The following is a 17771-nucleotide window of genomic DNA, read 5'->3' on the forward strand; positions in this document are numbered from 1 at the left end:
CCATTAACTTATGGAATATTCTATTAACTTTAAGAAAATATTTAGACCATTCTTTAAAAATTACTTAAATCAATTGATAGTCAAGTTGAATCTCTCCCTCAAGCCAATTCGTTGTGCCCTACTTATAAACTACTTAGACAAATTTGAGAATTGAGAGATTTATTACACATTCTAAGAAGTATCGAAGCTCGGAGAGTTCGCGAATGGGAGGACGAATGCCAGACTATTGTTTTATGCAACAAAGAACATGATTACGTTTGAGATATAAAGAGTGGAGGCATAACTAGGATTTAAACTTTCGTGGAAACAGAGGGAGGCAAAAATATAAAAATACGACAACAAACGAAATACGCTATAAAATTACTAATAAGAACACTGTCGATATTATTGTATGTGTTAGTAGTAAGTTTAGTCTCACATTGGTTATGAGCGCACAACCTCACCATTCTCTAATTGTGTGTACTATATATATATATATATATAATATATATATATATATATATAGTATATATATATATAGAATAAGTGAATCAAGGTGACACCCCTATGCTTCCCACCTAAGGAGCGGCCTAGAATCCAGCAATCATTTCCTAAAATTGTTTTTTTTTGTGATCCGCTCCGTTGACTTGATCTACACGTCCTTAAACCCAAACACATCGCACAATTTTGGGGTGGACCTTGTGTTTTTGGACGCATTCGTTGAGCGTACAAAAGTTCTATTCATTCGAACCGTTAAAATGGGCAGCGAGTGATAAAGGGTTAAAACACGACGGGTTCACCCAAAAAATTGGTGTGTTTGGGTTAAAGAACGTGTAGATCAAGTTCAATGGAGCGTCAAAAAAAATAGGAAATGCCCTGTTATTTAGGGCGCGTCCTTGAGGTGGAGCTTAGGGTGTCACCTTAGATTCACTTTTCCGCAATATATAAAAATATTAATATACTATATATATATATATATATATATAATAGTATATATATATTATATCATCTAACTTAATCTAAGGAAATTATCCTAAGACTCTCTCTCTCCTTTAACATTGTATCAAAGCAAGGTTAATTTTTGTCAAATCTTGGCCTCGTCGGGCATTGAGAGAAGAGAGAGAGAGCGACCTTTCGCTGTCATCTCTGTGTGTAGGCTACGGCTCCGTGGCAGCCGTCTTCAGCCTCACATGAACGACATTGTCGTTTCACATTCAGTAACGGCATTGCCGTTTCGAACCGTCTCTTGGTCTCAAACTAACGGCATCGCCGTTTCAAGCCGTCTCTCGGTTTCAAACGAACGACATCGTCTTTTCACAGTCAGTAACGGCACCACCGTTTCAATCCATCTCAACGTCTAAACATCTCAACATCGGTGTTGATCCGTTGTGGGTTTTAATTTTATTTTTTTTGGCCTCCCTTGCATTGTCACTTAGTTGTGACCCTTCCAACATTGTGTTACACTTAAGTAGGCGTTCCCTGTATAACATTGCTGTTAATATAGCTCCTTCAAAAAAGATCCCTAAACCAACCTAGCCCCTCAATGATCAAAGTGATTGGGTGGGTGGTCCACCATTGTCACAGATGCCTTGTATGGTGCTGGTCTGCTTGATCATCTCACCAGTTCAGGACTAGTTCCACCATCCATCAGCACCGTTGCTTCCTTCAGTACTGTTACATCTGGCAGTGGTGATATCGATCTTCAAACCGCACGTGCTCTCTATGTCATGGATTGTTTAGATTGCCAGTTGTAGGAATATCGTGTCATGGATTATCTCACTTGCTGTGTTGGTTTTGGACTCACTATCGAGATTGGCTCACTTCCTTCTGCTCGGGCCATGTGGAGTCATCTCACTGAGCGCTTTATAGAGTGCTCCGGTGCACGAGAGACATATCTTCTACAACGTGTTGCTATACAATGCAAAGGTTGTTCCTCTCTATACTCTTATTTTGGTCAAATGCAAGCCTATTGTACATAATTACGCTCCATGCTTCCTAGACGTGATTCCACATATGAAGACTAGCTAGCCTGGTATGAACGGTGCGAGGTGCATCAACTTTTTCAGTTCCTTCCTGAATATTAAATTATGGCTGACCAACTACTTCATCAGCCTCAATTTCTAACTTTGGCCTCGGTTATGGGAGTTCTCACTGCTTATGAGACACAGCAACAGACTGCACAACTCAATTTAACAACAGATGCTCCTGCTTCTTCACTTGAGACTGTTCTATCTATACCAGTTATTGCTCCTATTATGAATCGTACTTCTCAACAGGCTCGATCTAAGCTTTTTTGTACATATTGCAAGAAAGGAGGGACACTGTATTGAGACATGCTTCAAGCTTCATCATGACTTATGTTTCCCAGGTATCGGTCATGGTTGGCGACCCTCTAAGTCTTAATCCTCTCGCGCACCAGGATTGCTAGCCAATGCTATACCACCTACCACTTCTAACTGTACTATTCAAGCTATTGAAAATGTTCGCCGTCAACTTGATGCTCTTCAGCATATATCCTCTACATCACTGTTTGGTTTTGCTAACTCATCGACTGCAAGTCTCTGGTATCAATGATCTCTGGAATTTTGACTATTGTTGTTCCTTTCATATAACTCGTAATGCCTCACTCTTATCATCTGTCTTCACTTCATCTTCTCTTCCCACTATCTACACAGCTGCTAGACAACCATTGCCTATCACTCAGTATGGCTCTATCACCCTAAAAATTGACCTATATGGTCGTCTAACACTTGGCCCCGTCTATGTGGCTCCTCAATTGTGCTTGAATTTAATTTCTATTAGTTATTTATGTATAGTTTTCCTACTTGTCTCATTTTCTTCTGATAATTATCTTGTGCATGATCCATAGACGGGAAAGACTATTGGGGTTAGTCGTAGCAGACGCAAGCTATATTTTCTAGAATATCTTCATCTTCCAGAGTCCATACATCCACATTCTCTTGTTGCTTCTATTTGTCCATCAAAACCTTCTACCTCGCTTCCTACCAATTTGTGGCATAGACGACTTGGTCATGTGTCCAATAAAAGACTGGAGAGTCTTATCCAGTCTGGAGTACTTAGTCCTGTGTTATCTAGTTCTCGTATTGAATTATGTACACGTTGATCAGTGCACATTGGTAAATATTCCGTATCAGTGCACATTGGTCCATGTGGACAACGGTTGACCGATATGTCTTTAGGATGATGAAGTTTGCTCTAGTCGGTCGACTGAACGAAGGGCATCAGTCGACCGATCATTGTCTGATTGTGTGTGCTCATTGTGCACGTCCGGCCAGTCGATTGATAGGGTATTCCAGTCGACTGATCTGTGTTATTTTGTATATATATTATTTTCTTTCATGTGTATTTATTTGCGCGTATGAAGTACGAGTCGCACGCCGGTGTGTGTATTTTGTGAGAGTACACGTATTGGATTTGAGCATGCACGAGCGTTTGGAGGTGCATAACCTATATTTTGAATTTTTTCATGATAGTGAGTGACGCATATTGCATTTCATGATAGTTGTGGATGCTTGAGTGGGTTAGTTGGCACTCCACTATGAGACAACGGGGGACTACATTTATAGTGTGTTAGTTGGTATACTGTAATGAGATCACGGTAGACTTCACTCTATGTGCATCATTCCGGAATAGGTTGATATGCATATTTCCACAGGGCGATTGAGTAAGGAAGGTGATGCCACATAATATTATGAGTGCCTTACTCGATATCATTATTTTCTGTTAGAGGATCATACAGATTTATTTTCATGCTCCCATGTTATCTACCCTGAGAGTAGAGTATAAGACTGAGGCTGTCATACACGACATATATTAAGTGAGATTCTTTTACCAGATTATTATTCTTGTGACTGTGCCACCTACCGAGGGTAGTGTATGTTATTTTGACACGATTTATTTCGGATGAGGCTTGGTAACGTATTGTCCTTTGTTTTCTTATTCTCATTCATAGGATTTGGAGTTGGTATTTAGTAATTCATAATTTGAGATACAAGGTATATACATGAGGGTTTCCTTATTTTGATTATTTTGCTCGATGTACCAATTCTCGTGTTGTGAATTTCTAAATATTAATTTCCTCTTAGTTTGGGATAGATGATTTATATATCTATATGTACTAACTTGTATTTTTATACTCCTAACCCCCTTTCCCCTAGGGGCGGTGGAGATGATCTCGCTAGCGCTTTGATGCTCGTTGTTTTCTCACTTTTCAGGTAGCGAGTCAGACGTCCGAAGAGTCGTAGGTTGACGGAGATTCAGTTTAGCTTCCATCATTTTTTATTAGTAGATTATTTGTGTTCCACATTAGTTACTTATTGCTTATTGTCAGACTTTAGAGATGTATTTCATGTTGGAGGCAAAGTGCCTTAGTATTGTTTTCATTTGACTCTATATATTGAGATATTTCACTTTTGTTTCAGACATCAGTTGTACTTCATTTTGTTGTTAGGAAATGCTTATATTTACTTTTGGATCTTTTCTCTATATTGTGTTCATTGCATTATTATCCTTGTTCTATCTGTTTTGTACCTACACTTGGTCATTGTTTGACTCCTACTAGTGAGATACTACTCGATGGTGAAACGTGTTATTGCACAGTGTGGATGCATGGCAGGTTTGACATCCTTGGGTTCATCCTGGACTGTAGCCTTGTGTGAGACCAGGGGCTTCACAATTTCATTAACTTTAGGTAGATCAACTGCAATGCCCTCCTTGCTAATGACGTAGCCCAAAAATCTAACTTTTGCAAGCCAAAACTCATATTTGCTAAACTTAGCATATAACTGGTGCTCCCGTAAAGTCTGCAATGATAATCGAAGGTATTATTCATTCTTGGCCTCTGACTTCAAGTAGATGAGGATGTCATCAATTAAGATGATCATGAACTGGTCTATGTATGGACAAAAAACTCGATTCATCAAATCCATGAATACTGTAGGTGCATATTGGTTAGCCTAAATGACATGTCAAGAAATTCAAAGGACCTATACCGAGTCAAAAAGTTACAAAACACAGAAATGTGTAAATATCCCGTATCAGTGCACATCTGTCGACTGATCATGTTGATCAGTTGACCAATAGTGATTTACAGGTCTTCGACATATCTTATGTTGGTCGATTGATCAGAAAGATCAATCGACTGATAGACTGTCAAGTTTGAATCTTTCTTTTTGTTCGGTCAACCGACTCCTATCATCGGTAGACTGATAGTGGATTGTAGTGTTGTACATATTGTGCACGTTCATCATTGGTCGACTGATGCTCAAGGGCAGTCGACTGATATGTTAAATTGCTAATGAAGGTTTTTCTTTTCCATGCTTGTCTGGTTTTGAACATGAGGTTCAAGCCGTACGTACACATGTGCGACTATGGATGTACACATATGGAGTTTTAGCACACACAGATCTCTGGGAGAGGATAATTTTATGTATTGTTTTGACCACAACCGGGAGACGATTGGTAAGAATAGTATATGTGTATGTATGGATACCGTTAATGAGCACAGCTCAATACTGCTTAGGGTAGTGTGTCGGTATACCGTTGAAGGAGGCTAGTGAGACGCATTTTTAGGATACCTGAATAGATAGTCCATTCCGTATGGTGTTGCGATAAGGCTAATGAGCCATATTTGTATGTTGCCTGAGGAGGTAGTTCGTTCCGCATGGTGATGCGATGAGGCTGGTGAGCTGTATTTTCTTAGGATGCTTGAACAGGTAGTCCTTTTCGCATTATGATGTGATGAGGCTAATGAGCCGTAGTTGTAGGATGCCTGATGAGCTAGTCTATTCTGCATGGTGATTCGATGAGGCTAGTGAGCCGTATTTTCTTTGGATGCCTGAACATGTAGTCCGTTCTGCAAAATGATGCGATGAGCTATAGAACTTTGCAAGAGATAGTACTGTGAAAGTTTTGATAGCTTGAGGCTTAGGCGGGAGTTAGTTATGGACATGGTTCACCATTGAGTTATATGGTGACGGGGTATATTGTATTGTGAGTTATACCAGATTATGTACTCGTATCCGTATCATCTACCCAAGTGTAGCGCGAGGTATTTGGTTTGACATTTATGATGTTGTTTGAGATGATGTTTTTGTAATGTATTTCTTTATTACTTATTCTTAGTCTGGAGATGATATTTAACAATTCATAATTTGAGGCACATGGTATATATATAAGGGTTTTCTTATTTGGATTTTTTCGCTTGACGTACCAGTCTTATGTTGTGGATTTCTAAATATTGACCCCATTTAGTATAGGGTAAATAAATTTAGTAGACTATGCATATTTTAGGTAGACTCTCCATCATATGTAGTAGCCTTTCCCCTGTGGGCCGATGGAGATGTTCTTGCTCGTGCTTTGACGTTGTTGTTTTCCCCTCTTTTCAGGCAGCGGATTAGAATTCCGGAGAGCCGCAGTTTGACGTAGTTCCTGCATAGTCGCCATCGTTCCGTGATAGTCAGTTATTGCTCCACATTAGCTTAGTAGTTGTTTTAGTTGATTTGTAGAGTTGTATTTTATTTTGGAGACTGAGTGCTTATGTACTTTTGAGTTGACTCCTACATGTTAGAGATTCATAGTTTTATTTCAGTTGATATCAAAGCTCTAGTTCCAGCATCCTTAGGATCATCCCATGTCGAGACGTGGAGCTAGGATAGAGTTTTCTAGGATTCATGTTAGATTCCGCTAGGAATTTCTAGATTGAGTGAGGATGTTATACAAGTAACTCAAAAATTTTGAATTTTTTTATGATGACAATCTTCCTTTGATTATAAAGTATGATGATGATGATATATGTTACATATTTCCTATTGTTTTTGTTGGCCCTATGGTTTTGATGATGATTTGTCAAACAATTTATAGCTAATCTATTTTCTAGTTTTTGTGGTTTGTTTTTCTCTTTACAGGAATTCAACACACGACAATCAAGAGTTAAAGATTCAAGTTCATGTGTGTGCATTCACCTAGGTATAAGAGTAGTTTGCTTACATATATCGTATGATTATATTTAAGCTCAATATGTAAACACAACACAAGTTTGACTTTTTCTATCATACAAATGATTTTTTATCAAACTTTGTTACAATAGCTTTTATTTCATGTTTACATCTCTTTCATACTTCATAATATATATATATAATGTATGCATGATATATATACACAAGTTTACAAATCATAGTTTAATTTTTGTGTTCACGAAAAATAGGTTTTATGAACACTTTTCAAAAACACTGAGTTTTTACAAACAAAAATTACTTTTCCAAAAATTACTTTTCAAACATGTCTATTTTATCATCTGGAAACTTTCCCCAAAGTTTTACTATTTTTGGAATTGATTTGATATTTTTAATGTATTTTCAAAATCAGCACAAAAACCTGTATTTCAGCCTATATCAGTTTGCGGTCGACCGCCATGGTCGACCGCCAGTAGTTCATTTTCAAATTATGCCTTTTATTGGATCGTGGTCGACCATCCAGAGATTTTCGCGGTCGACCGCCACGGTCGACCGCCTGTGTTTTCAAAGCTGTTTACTGTTCTTTGTGCTTCGTGGTCGGCCGCCAGTTTCACATGGTCGACCGCCGAATTGATGATTGCTTTCCAACGGCTATTTTTTGATTTGATTCTCTGGGGCTATTTTGGTCTTTTTAATATTGTTTTGGCTGATGTCTTGAGTGGGTATATATACCCCAGTGCCTTCCTCTTTCAATAACCAAGAGTTTTATTTTTACAATGAGTTTTTAACAAAAGATTAAGAGCTGTTTAAGCTGATTTTGTTTGTCTATTTCAAAAGAAGTTTTCTACAACAAGAAGAGCCTTTCAATTCCAACTGAGGATCTTATCCACATCATCCTCTACAGTTCTTCTTGTCTATTGAGAATTTTTCCTAACTCATCTTTTCATATAGCTTATCATTTCATATCTTAGCTATATTTATTGATTTGCATATTTTCTATTCACTGTTATCACACACACTGTATTGAGCTTATAATATTTCCATACAATATATTGTTGGGTAGTGGTGAGTGATTTAGTGAGAGTGAGCTTCATTGTGTTCTCATTTGTTATTGAGAACAAATCATTGTATTTAACATTTATTATGAGTATAACTTGTAATACACTTGTACATCGATAGAAGTGTGAGGCGTGAGACATGGTCGAATCCAAAAGGAGTGACGTCAGTTGACGAACCTAGGGAGAGGTTGTGATACGGCGTAAACATGTACCAAAAATATTACAAGTGCACAATCGTGTCAAGTTATAGTATAAAAAGTTATCGATCCCACGAGGAAGGTATTTTGTAGGAGAAAATATAAATCGGTTCTTATGTTGTGTGCGTGACAAAATAGGATTAAAGAATAAGTGTGATTATGGAGAGAGATATGATGAGTGAGAGTGATTGTTGTGAATATATATAAGTAACAATAAATTGAATTTTAGAGGAGAGAAGAAAGAATCAAAGAATAAAACAAAATGCAAGAATAAAAAGAGAGAAAAACAAGAAAACAAAAGATGGAGGATTAAATTAAAGATATGAGAAATCTAGAATTGAATCCACTAGCTAATCTTAATTACAAAATACAAACTATTCCATTTTTTATCATATTTTACTTTAGATTTATTAAGCATAGACTATCAAACCATTTAAGGAAAGTATAACCTATCAAATTATCATCTAAGCAAAATTAGATTTATGATAAGAATAACAACAAGATAGTAATCCTAGAATTCATAAGTATAACCTATCAAACCACTTCAGATAAGCATAGATTATCAAATTCTTCTTCTATTAATTTGTTTTCTAGTTGATAATCCTAAACATGATCATTTTAAGTGCAAAAGAATAATTTACATAATATAAAGGAAATTAGACTAGTTTCCTATAATTCTAAGTATAAGAATTAATTTCACATCTTAAGAAATAAAAACGAGAAGAAAAAGAACTAATTACAAAAATAAAAAGAAAAGAAAAATCTAAACTATGAACAAGAAAATAAATCTACTCTATAAATTAAAGTGCAAAAAGGAAATAAAAAGATAAGAAAATAAATCTACACTACAAGCATGAATGTAAATCTAACTAATAAACAATAATAAAAAAATTACTAAAAAGAAATAAAATAGAAAATAAAAGAAATGCAAACCTCCAAATAATTCTTCATCTCCATCTTCATCATCCAACAAAGAGAAGAAATATTTAAAGTGGTGAAAAAATTATTTTATTAATTGTAACAAAAGTTACAAATTTGGAAGGCCTTCTCAATTAAGAGTGACCCTCCTCTCCAAATAGAGTTACAAAAATTTTCACACCCCTAACCCCTCACTCTCTACCCCTATTTATAGTAAACATCAGTGAATGAGAGCCCTTGGATTGAATCCTTATCCAAAACCATCAAAAATCAGCCATTGATCTGTAACTGATTCGTCCGTACCGATGCCGGTATTGATGCTCGCACCAATGTCCTATCAAATTTCTGCCTTCACGGATGGCTTCGTCTCGTCAAGATAGGTGATTTTTATATATTATATGTTAAATTCCGCCTTCCGGATTGAGAGATATCGTCGTTTCTTTACGGTCAACTATCTTGAATATATTTTTTTTTCATATTTGATTTTTTTTATTTTCTCCGGCTTCTACAGGCTACTCGGCTTGATTCTGGGCCATATTTGATTTTTTTTATTTTCTCCGGCTTCTACAGGCTACTCGGCTTGATTCTGGGCTTGGGATTTTTGGATCTTGCTTGTGTTTTTTATTTAATTCATGAGTTTTTGTTGAGAGGAGATCTTTGACTTTATTCTTCATTAACCTACAATTAAAGATAAAAACAATTATTAGTGCTATATTTATTCATTAAAAATAGATAATAAGGGTATAAAATTGTAATAAAATATGATTATCAAATACCCCTACACCTAAACTTTTGCTAGTCCTAAAACAAAGAAAGAAAAAGAAAATCCTAACTCACTTTCGTAGGAATCGCAATTGTATTTAGCGCATACAACAAGCCTTTAAACCCCTAGGTTACCCTAGTGGACGAGTTGTAGTCTCGTGAGGGCTTGCAGTGAATATACCCATAAAATTCGATCAACTTGCCAAATTAAAGAAGTCAGTGAATAACTAAATTTACTTGATAATTTTAGACAATCTAATTAAAGCTAGTTATTACTCAAAAAAATGTTTTTATAAATAACTTTAAGGTAAATTTTCTAGAAAATCTTCTCACTGTAGCAATACAAAACTAAGCCAAACTTAGAAATTTAATTTAAAAGTTTTGAAAAGAACATGCTAACTCTTTGTTTTAAATAATTTTCAAGTTGCTTGATCTAAAATATTTTAAGACCATATATACAAATATAACTATATATATAAAACATTTATTAGTATTTTTATTTTATTTTTTTAACTCTTTCTTCCTTGGTGATTTTTTCTACTTTAACGGGCTTTCTAAGTGACCATTTAACGAGTTTTTGGCCAATGGATCCCAACCCAATTGGGCTTAGGTCATTAAGTATGAAAATACTCCTTCGGCTTAATTACTCGGTCAGCTTAGACTTTATAAGATAGAATCACCTTGACTTCAAGAGTTATTTTTGCCCATTTTTCACACTCTTCTTTTGCAATGTTATTAATTTTATTATTATTATATATGTATATATATTCTCAAAAATATGTAAATCAAGACACTTTGAAAAATTATTTTTAACTCTAAGCTAAGCATGCAAAAATTTCATTATTTAAATAAAAGTCCAAGTTAAGGCTTAAGTAAAGTATACTACTTTGAAAATCATTTCTTAAGAAATTTATTTAGAGTTATCATAAAAGGTGAACTTAAATAAATAACCAACTAGGGGTTAGAAAATTTCAAAATTATCAAATAAATCAATTATTACTTAACTCTATCAATTTGGCAAGTGATAATATTTTTATAATTTTTTTAAGAAAGAAAAAGAAATAAAAAATGCAACTAAAAAGGTAAAATAAAGCGGAAAAAATAACTAATTCCTACCCCCACACCTAAATTTTACATTGTCCTCAATGCAAACTCTATGATGCACAAAGTAAAGCAGATAAGAATAAGAGAAGATTTTATTATGCTAAAATAAACAAAATAAACAATATAGAATGAAATATTCAACATGAAGAGCTCGTGTTCTACATTGAATCCTACCTTATTGCTAAAACTTCTTTCCCGGATTTTAAACAAATTCAAAATGATATAATCAACACTATGCTAAAATTCCAAGCATATCGGGGTGTTCAATAATTCTTGTGGCAATGGAAGGTAGGTATTATTGGTGTCATGCGTTTTGAACTTAGATTCTTGATTTATGAATGTTTGTTTTCTAACAACTAATTTTTCTTTAATACTTTCCTCAACCCCAAGATTCAGGGCTGAGGTGTAAAAATTTGATTGTTGTTTATTTTCCAAAAATCTTAGTTCATCAAGAAAGAGTTTTTCAAAATTCAGTCAAGCAGCAATTGTTTAACACAGTTTTTTTTATTTTGACAAACCTGATCTGCTTCTCCTAATATTTTCAGCTCCTCACCAAAAATTTTCTCAAAACTTGGATCTGACTCTTCTTCTTCTTCCTCTAGTCTTTCCTGAATTGAGTTATCAGAAGGAGAACGAATTGGAACAAGAATTTGGCTTAAATGTGTTCTTTCCTGATTATCGACCTATTTTCCTGACTGTAGTGCATTCATTTGAGTGTCCTTAGGATTGACCACGGGTTGACTCAGAATTTCTCCTTCCTCTCCTTCACTTATGGCACTAGCTAGTTGATCAATGTGGGTTTCTAATCTAGCTATGGCTTGAGTGTTAGAGTTAAGTATGAGTTCGGTTGATTGCATAAAGGAGTTCATCGTGTAGGATGTTTGAGTTAACATATCTGTGGCTAGTGTGGATTCCTTAATTATAATTTTAAAACCTTTTTCCAAAATATTGAGACGTTCATCATGATTTGTATTAAGAGGAGTGTGAGTTACAACTTGATGATGAGGAGACTGATTTTGATGTGACGACTGGGTTGTTGAAATTATGGATGAGAATTGAAAGGAACTGTATTTCCCCTAGGAAAATGTTGGGTCGAAGAGGGAGTGAAGTTTTGAGTTCCGGAGTGGTTTTCCTGATTCCATGCAATGTTTGTGTAACTTGCCCAACCTGGGTTATGGGTTAGAAAAATTGGATCATTCACTGAATACTGAGATGGGCTCTCTACAAACTCCCTAGCTTCATTGGGGATTTCAATCCTATTGGGATAACATAAATTTTAAAAAACATGTGGATTAGCCATTTGTTCAAAATGAATTTGTCAATGTATGTTGTCCCTAATCCACATTTTGCATGCACCAAAAATAATTTCTTTTTATACTTATTTTTTTAGAAAAAAATAAAAGTTAGTATTTTTTTGAAGAAAAAGGAAAAATACAAATAAAAACAATCACTTTTCAATCATGCTAACTCTAGGGTTAAGCCTAACTCAGCTAGACCAGCTCCTAACTAAAAATTCATTAAGTGAAAAGATAAAAGTTTTACTCGGTTAGTTAGCCAGGTAAGGATAGGAACAAAGATTGATCAGAGATCGATTAAGTACCTCGTTCCTTGCAGAGCGCTTTACCTACCCTTAAACATTATCTTAGACACCAACTAATCTAAGAAAACTTAAACCGGTTCACCTAAAGATTCTTTGTTCCTTATTGAGCTCGATTCCTTATAGCCAACGTCTAATGAGTTTTATTAGGCTTGGGTTGTGTAGTGAGGAATTTGTGATTTTTGGGCTAAGGAAAGGGTGATGAAATCCCTCACCTTATCTTGATTATAGGGTTTTACCCTTAAAAATATTTTCAAGTGTGTGTCAAACCAAGATGCTCAAATCACTTTGGTTACTTCCTACTAACTATATGAAATGCAACCCTAGGAATTAAAAGCGACTAAAAAGGATGGTAAAAAGAAATTTTTTTTTAGGGTTTACAATCAGACAAATGAGAAGGGAGAAAATTGTTTGGATTTATTATCTTGTTAGTCAATGTCAAAGTGAAGGGTGAATTTTATTATGATCAACGAAAATAAAATCTTTTTTCAGATCCTAATTGTCACTAATTGTGAGAAACTAGCTGAAGATGTGGAATTAAAAATATTAGGAAGAAGACTTACCACAAGCGAATCTCCAATTCCTTAATCTCCAATCCTTGATCTTTAATCTCCAAGTAGTTCTTTCACAAAAACACACAAGTTAAAGAATCAAAATAACTAAAACCTACTTAAGCACCTTCCCCGGCAACGATGTCAAAAACTTGATAGGCATAAACATGTACCAAAAATATTGCAAGTGCACAACCGTGTCAAGTTATAGTATAAAAGTTATCGATCGGCATAAACATGTACCAAAAATATTGCAAGTGCACAACCGTGTCAAGTTATAGTATAAAAGTTATCGATCCCACGAGGAAGGTGTTTTGTAGGAGAAAATATAAATCGGTTCTTATGTTGTGTGCGTGACAAAATAGGATTAAAGAATAAGTATGATTATGGAGAGAGATATGATGAGTGAGAGTGATTGTTGTGAATATATGCAAGTAACAATAAATTGAATTTTAGAGGAGAGAAGAAAGAATCAAAGAATAAAACAAAAAACAAGAATAAAAAGAGAGAAAAACAAGAAAACAAAAGATGGAGGATTCAATTAAAATCCCAACTTGGTCAACTAGCTAGTGCCGTGAGTGAAAGAGAGAAAGGAAAATTTCCAAGTCAACCCGTGGTCAACCCTAAGAACACAGGATGCAGTTCATCCTATGAAGCCCAAGTGAATACAATCCATTCACTTCGGTCAGGTAGACAGGTCGATAATCAAGTGAGAACTCCCCCAAGTCAAACTTTTGATCCAGTACAAATTCCTTCTCCTTCTCCTTCTGCAACAATCACTCCCCTCAGATGACCAAGAACCTGAACCCGAACCTGAGCCTGCTTTTGATAGATTTAGACCGGTTGCTCCCTTTCCAGATAGACCCAGGTCTAGGAAACACTCTCCTCAGGAGGAGAAGATCCTAGAAACATTCAAGCAGGTTAAGGTCAACATTCCTCTCTTAGATGTAATTGAACAAATTTCATCTTATGCTAAATTTTTAAAAGAATTATGCACTAAGAAGAGACGAATAAATGTTCCAAAGAAAGTCTTTTTAACCGCCAATATCAGTGAAATGCTATCAAATCCCATACCTTTGAAACGTAAAGATCTAGGTTCCCCCATCATTTCATGTATCATTGGGAATACTCACATTGATAAGACGCTTTTAGACTTAGGGGCTAGTGTCAATTTGCTTCCATATTTAGTCTACCAACAATTAGGTCTAGGTGTACTGCACCCAACCAAATGCACCTTACAGTTGGCTGATAGATCTATCAAGGTCCCTATGGGTGAGTTAGAGGATGTTCTGATTAAGGTTAGAGATTTTATTTTTCCAGTAGATTTTGTAGTCTTGAAAACACAACCTGTTTCCAATCCCAAAGGACAGACACCTGTCATCTTAGGACGACCCTTCTTAGCCACTTCTAATGCTCTCATCAACTGTAGAACTGGTCAAATGAAACTGTCCTTTGGGAATTTAACTGCTGATCTCAACATTTTTAATACAGGGGACTAACCAAATAATCAGCCTCTAGAAATAAATTATATTTAGGAAAGATCAGAAGAAGAAGAAGAAGAAGAGTCTGATTTGAGTTTTGAGGAAATTTTTGATGAAGAGTTAGAATTTTTAGAAGAAGCAGACCAGGTCCTTGAGAATATTGAAGCTGTGTTAAACATTTGCTGTTTTGAATTAAATTTTAAAGAACTCTTTCCTGATGAACTTAGATTCTTGGAAAATAATCAACAACCAAATTTTCAGAACTCAACAGAAGAATTGGTTGTTAGAAAACGAAACTTCACAGTACAAGAGTCTAAGTTCAGTAAGAAATGCAAAATACATGACACCAATAATACCTATCTTATTTTGTTGCAAGAATTATTGAACACCCCGAAATGCTTAGAATTTCACATTATTGATTATATCATTCTGAATTTATTTAAAATTCGGGGAAGAATTTTCAACAATAAGGTAGGATTCAATGTAGAATACGAGCTCTTCGTGTTGAACACTTCATTCTACATTAGTGATTTTGTTTATTTCAGAATAATAAAAAGAATTTATTTTTCTCTCATTCGAGAGTATCTTATTCAGTTGGAAAAAAAAGAAAAAAAGGAAAAAAAGAAAAAAAAGAAAAAAAGAACAAAGAATAAATTTTTGACTCTATCCTCCTCAGACCATAGGTAATTGCAGATTTTTATCAGCCGACCAAATGTAAGTATTTCACTTCTTATCTGCTTTATTTTGTGCATCATAGAGTTTGCATTGAGGATAATGCAAAATTTAGGTGTGGAGATGGGAATTAGTTAATTTTTCTCTTTGTTTCACATTTTTTGTTGCATTTTTGTCATTTTTTTTCCTTTTCTAAAAAAAATTATAAAAATATTGTCACTTGCCAAATTGATAGAGTTATGTAATAATTGATTTATTTGATAAATTTGAAATTTTCTAATCCCTAGTTACTTATTTACTTAAGTTCACCTTTTATGATAACTCTAAATAAATTTCTTAAGAAATGATTTTCAAAGTAGTATACTTTACTTAAGCCTTAACTTGGACTTTTATTTAAAATAATGAAATTTTTTGCATGCTTAGCTTAGAGTTGAAAATAAATTTTCAAAGTGTCTTTATTTACATATTTTTCAAAATATATATACATATACAAAAAAAAGTTTGCAAAAGAAGAGTGCGAAAAATGGGCACCAAAAAGGAAAAAAAAACTCTCTTGAATTCTAGGTGATTCTATATTATAAAGCCTAAGCTGACCGAGTAATTAAGCCCAAGGAGTATTTTCATACTTAATGACCTAAGCCCAATTGGGTTGGGATCCATTGGCCTAAAACTCGTTAAAATGTCACTTAGAAAGCCCGTTAAAGTAGAAAAAAATCACCAAAGATGAAAGAGTTAAAAAAATTAGAAAATAATAATAATAAATGTTTTATAGTTATATATATGGTCATGAAAAATATTTCAGATCAAACAACTTAAAAATTATTTAAAACAAAGAGTTAGCATGTTCTTTTCAAAACTTTTAAATTAAATTTCTAAGTTTAGCTTGGTTTTGTATTGCTACAATGAGAAGATTTTCTAGGAAATATACCTTAGAGTTATATATAAAAATATTTTCTTGAGTAATAACTAGCTTTAATTATCAAGTAAATTTAGTTATTTACTAACTTTTTTAATTTGGCAAGATGACCGAATTTTGTGGGTATATTCACTGCAAACCCTCACGAGACTACAACTCGTCCACTAGGGTAACCTAGGGGTTTAAAGGCTCGTTGTATGCGCTAAATACAACCGCGATTCTTGGGAAAGTGAGTTAGGTTTTCTTTTAGTTTTCTTTCTTTGCTAGAGGACTAGCAAAAGTTTAGGTGTGGGGGTATTTGATAATCATATTTTATTATAATTTTATACCCTCATTATCTATTTTATATGAATAAATATACCACTAATAATTGTTTTTATCTTTTAATTGCAGGTTAATGAAGAATAAATCTCAAACTCTCATCTCTCAACAAAAACCCATTGATTAAATGAAGAAATGAAGCAAAGAAGCACATTGGAAAATCAATTTTCAAATTATCCAAAAGCCCAGAATCAAGTCGTGTAGCCTGTAGAAGCCGGAGAAAATCAAAAATCCAATATGAAAAGAAATCATATTCAAAATGGTTGGCCATAAAGAAACGACGATATCTCCTAATCCGGAAGGCGAAATTTAACATATAATATATAAAAATCGCCTATCTCGACGAGACGAAGCCAACCGTGATGTCAGAATTCTTATTAGAGCATCGATGCGAAGTCATCCAGATTTCATCTACGGTCGAAATTGCATTCTTGGGGCTCAAGTTAGATCCAAGGGCTCTCATTCACTGATGTTTACTATAAATAGGGGTTGAGAGTGAGGCGTTAGAGGTGTGAAAATTTTTGTAACTCCTTTTGGAGAGGAGGGCTACTCTTAATTGAGAAGGCCTTCCAAATTTGTAACTTTTTGTTACAATTAATAATAATAATTTTTTCACCACTTTAAATATTTCTTCTCTTTATTGGATGATGAAGATGGAGATGAAGAATTATTTAGAGGTTTGCATTTCTTTTCTTTTTCTCTTTTATTTCTTATTTTATTGCTTATTAGTTTAGATTTATTTCTATGCTTATAGTTAGATTTTATTTTCTTGTTAAATAGCCAAGAGGCTAGAACCCTCTTGCCTTAGATTTATTTCATGCTTATAGATTAGATTTATTTCATGCTTATATATTAGATTTATTTCATGCTTATAGATTAGATTTATTTTCTTGCATTTAATTCTTGTAATTTATTTTATAGTTTAGATTTTACAATTTATTCTGTAGTTAGATTTTAATTTCTTATACTATTCACCTTGAGGCTAGAACCCTCTTGGGTTTAGTTTTTCTTTTTGTTTATTTTTATTTTGTTTGATTCGCCTTTAGGCTAGAACCCTCTAGGGAATCACCATTTTTTAAGAAGTGGGTTTAATTTTAGATTACCCATATCTATAATTGAATCCACCATCTTTAATTCCTTGCATTTTCTTTTATCCTTGAATTTTATTTTTGATTTGTTTCCCAATTTTATTCATTCTTCTTTCTTGCCTTATTGATCACATTTATTCTCAAACACATTGA

This window comes from Asparagus officinalis, chromosome 10, assembly GCF_001876935.1.
Source record: "Asparagus officinalis chromosome 10, Aspof.V1, whole genome shotgun sequence".
NCBI classification, from domain to species: domain Eukaryota; kingdom Viridiplantae; phylum Streptophyta; class Magnoliopsida; order Asparagales; family Asparagaceae; genus Asparagus; species Asparagus officinalis.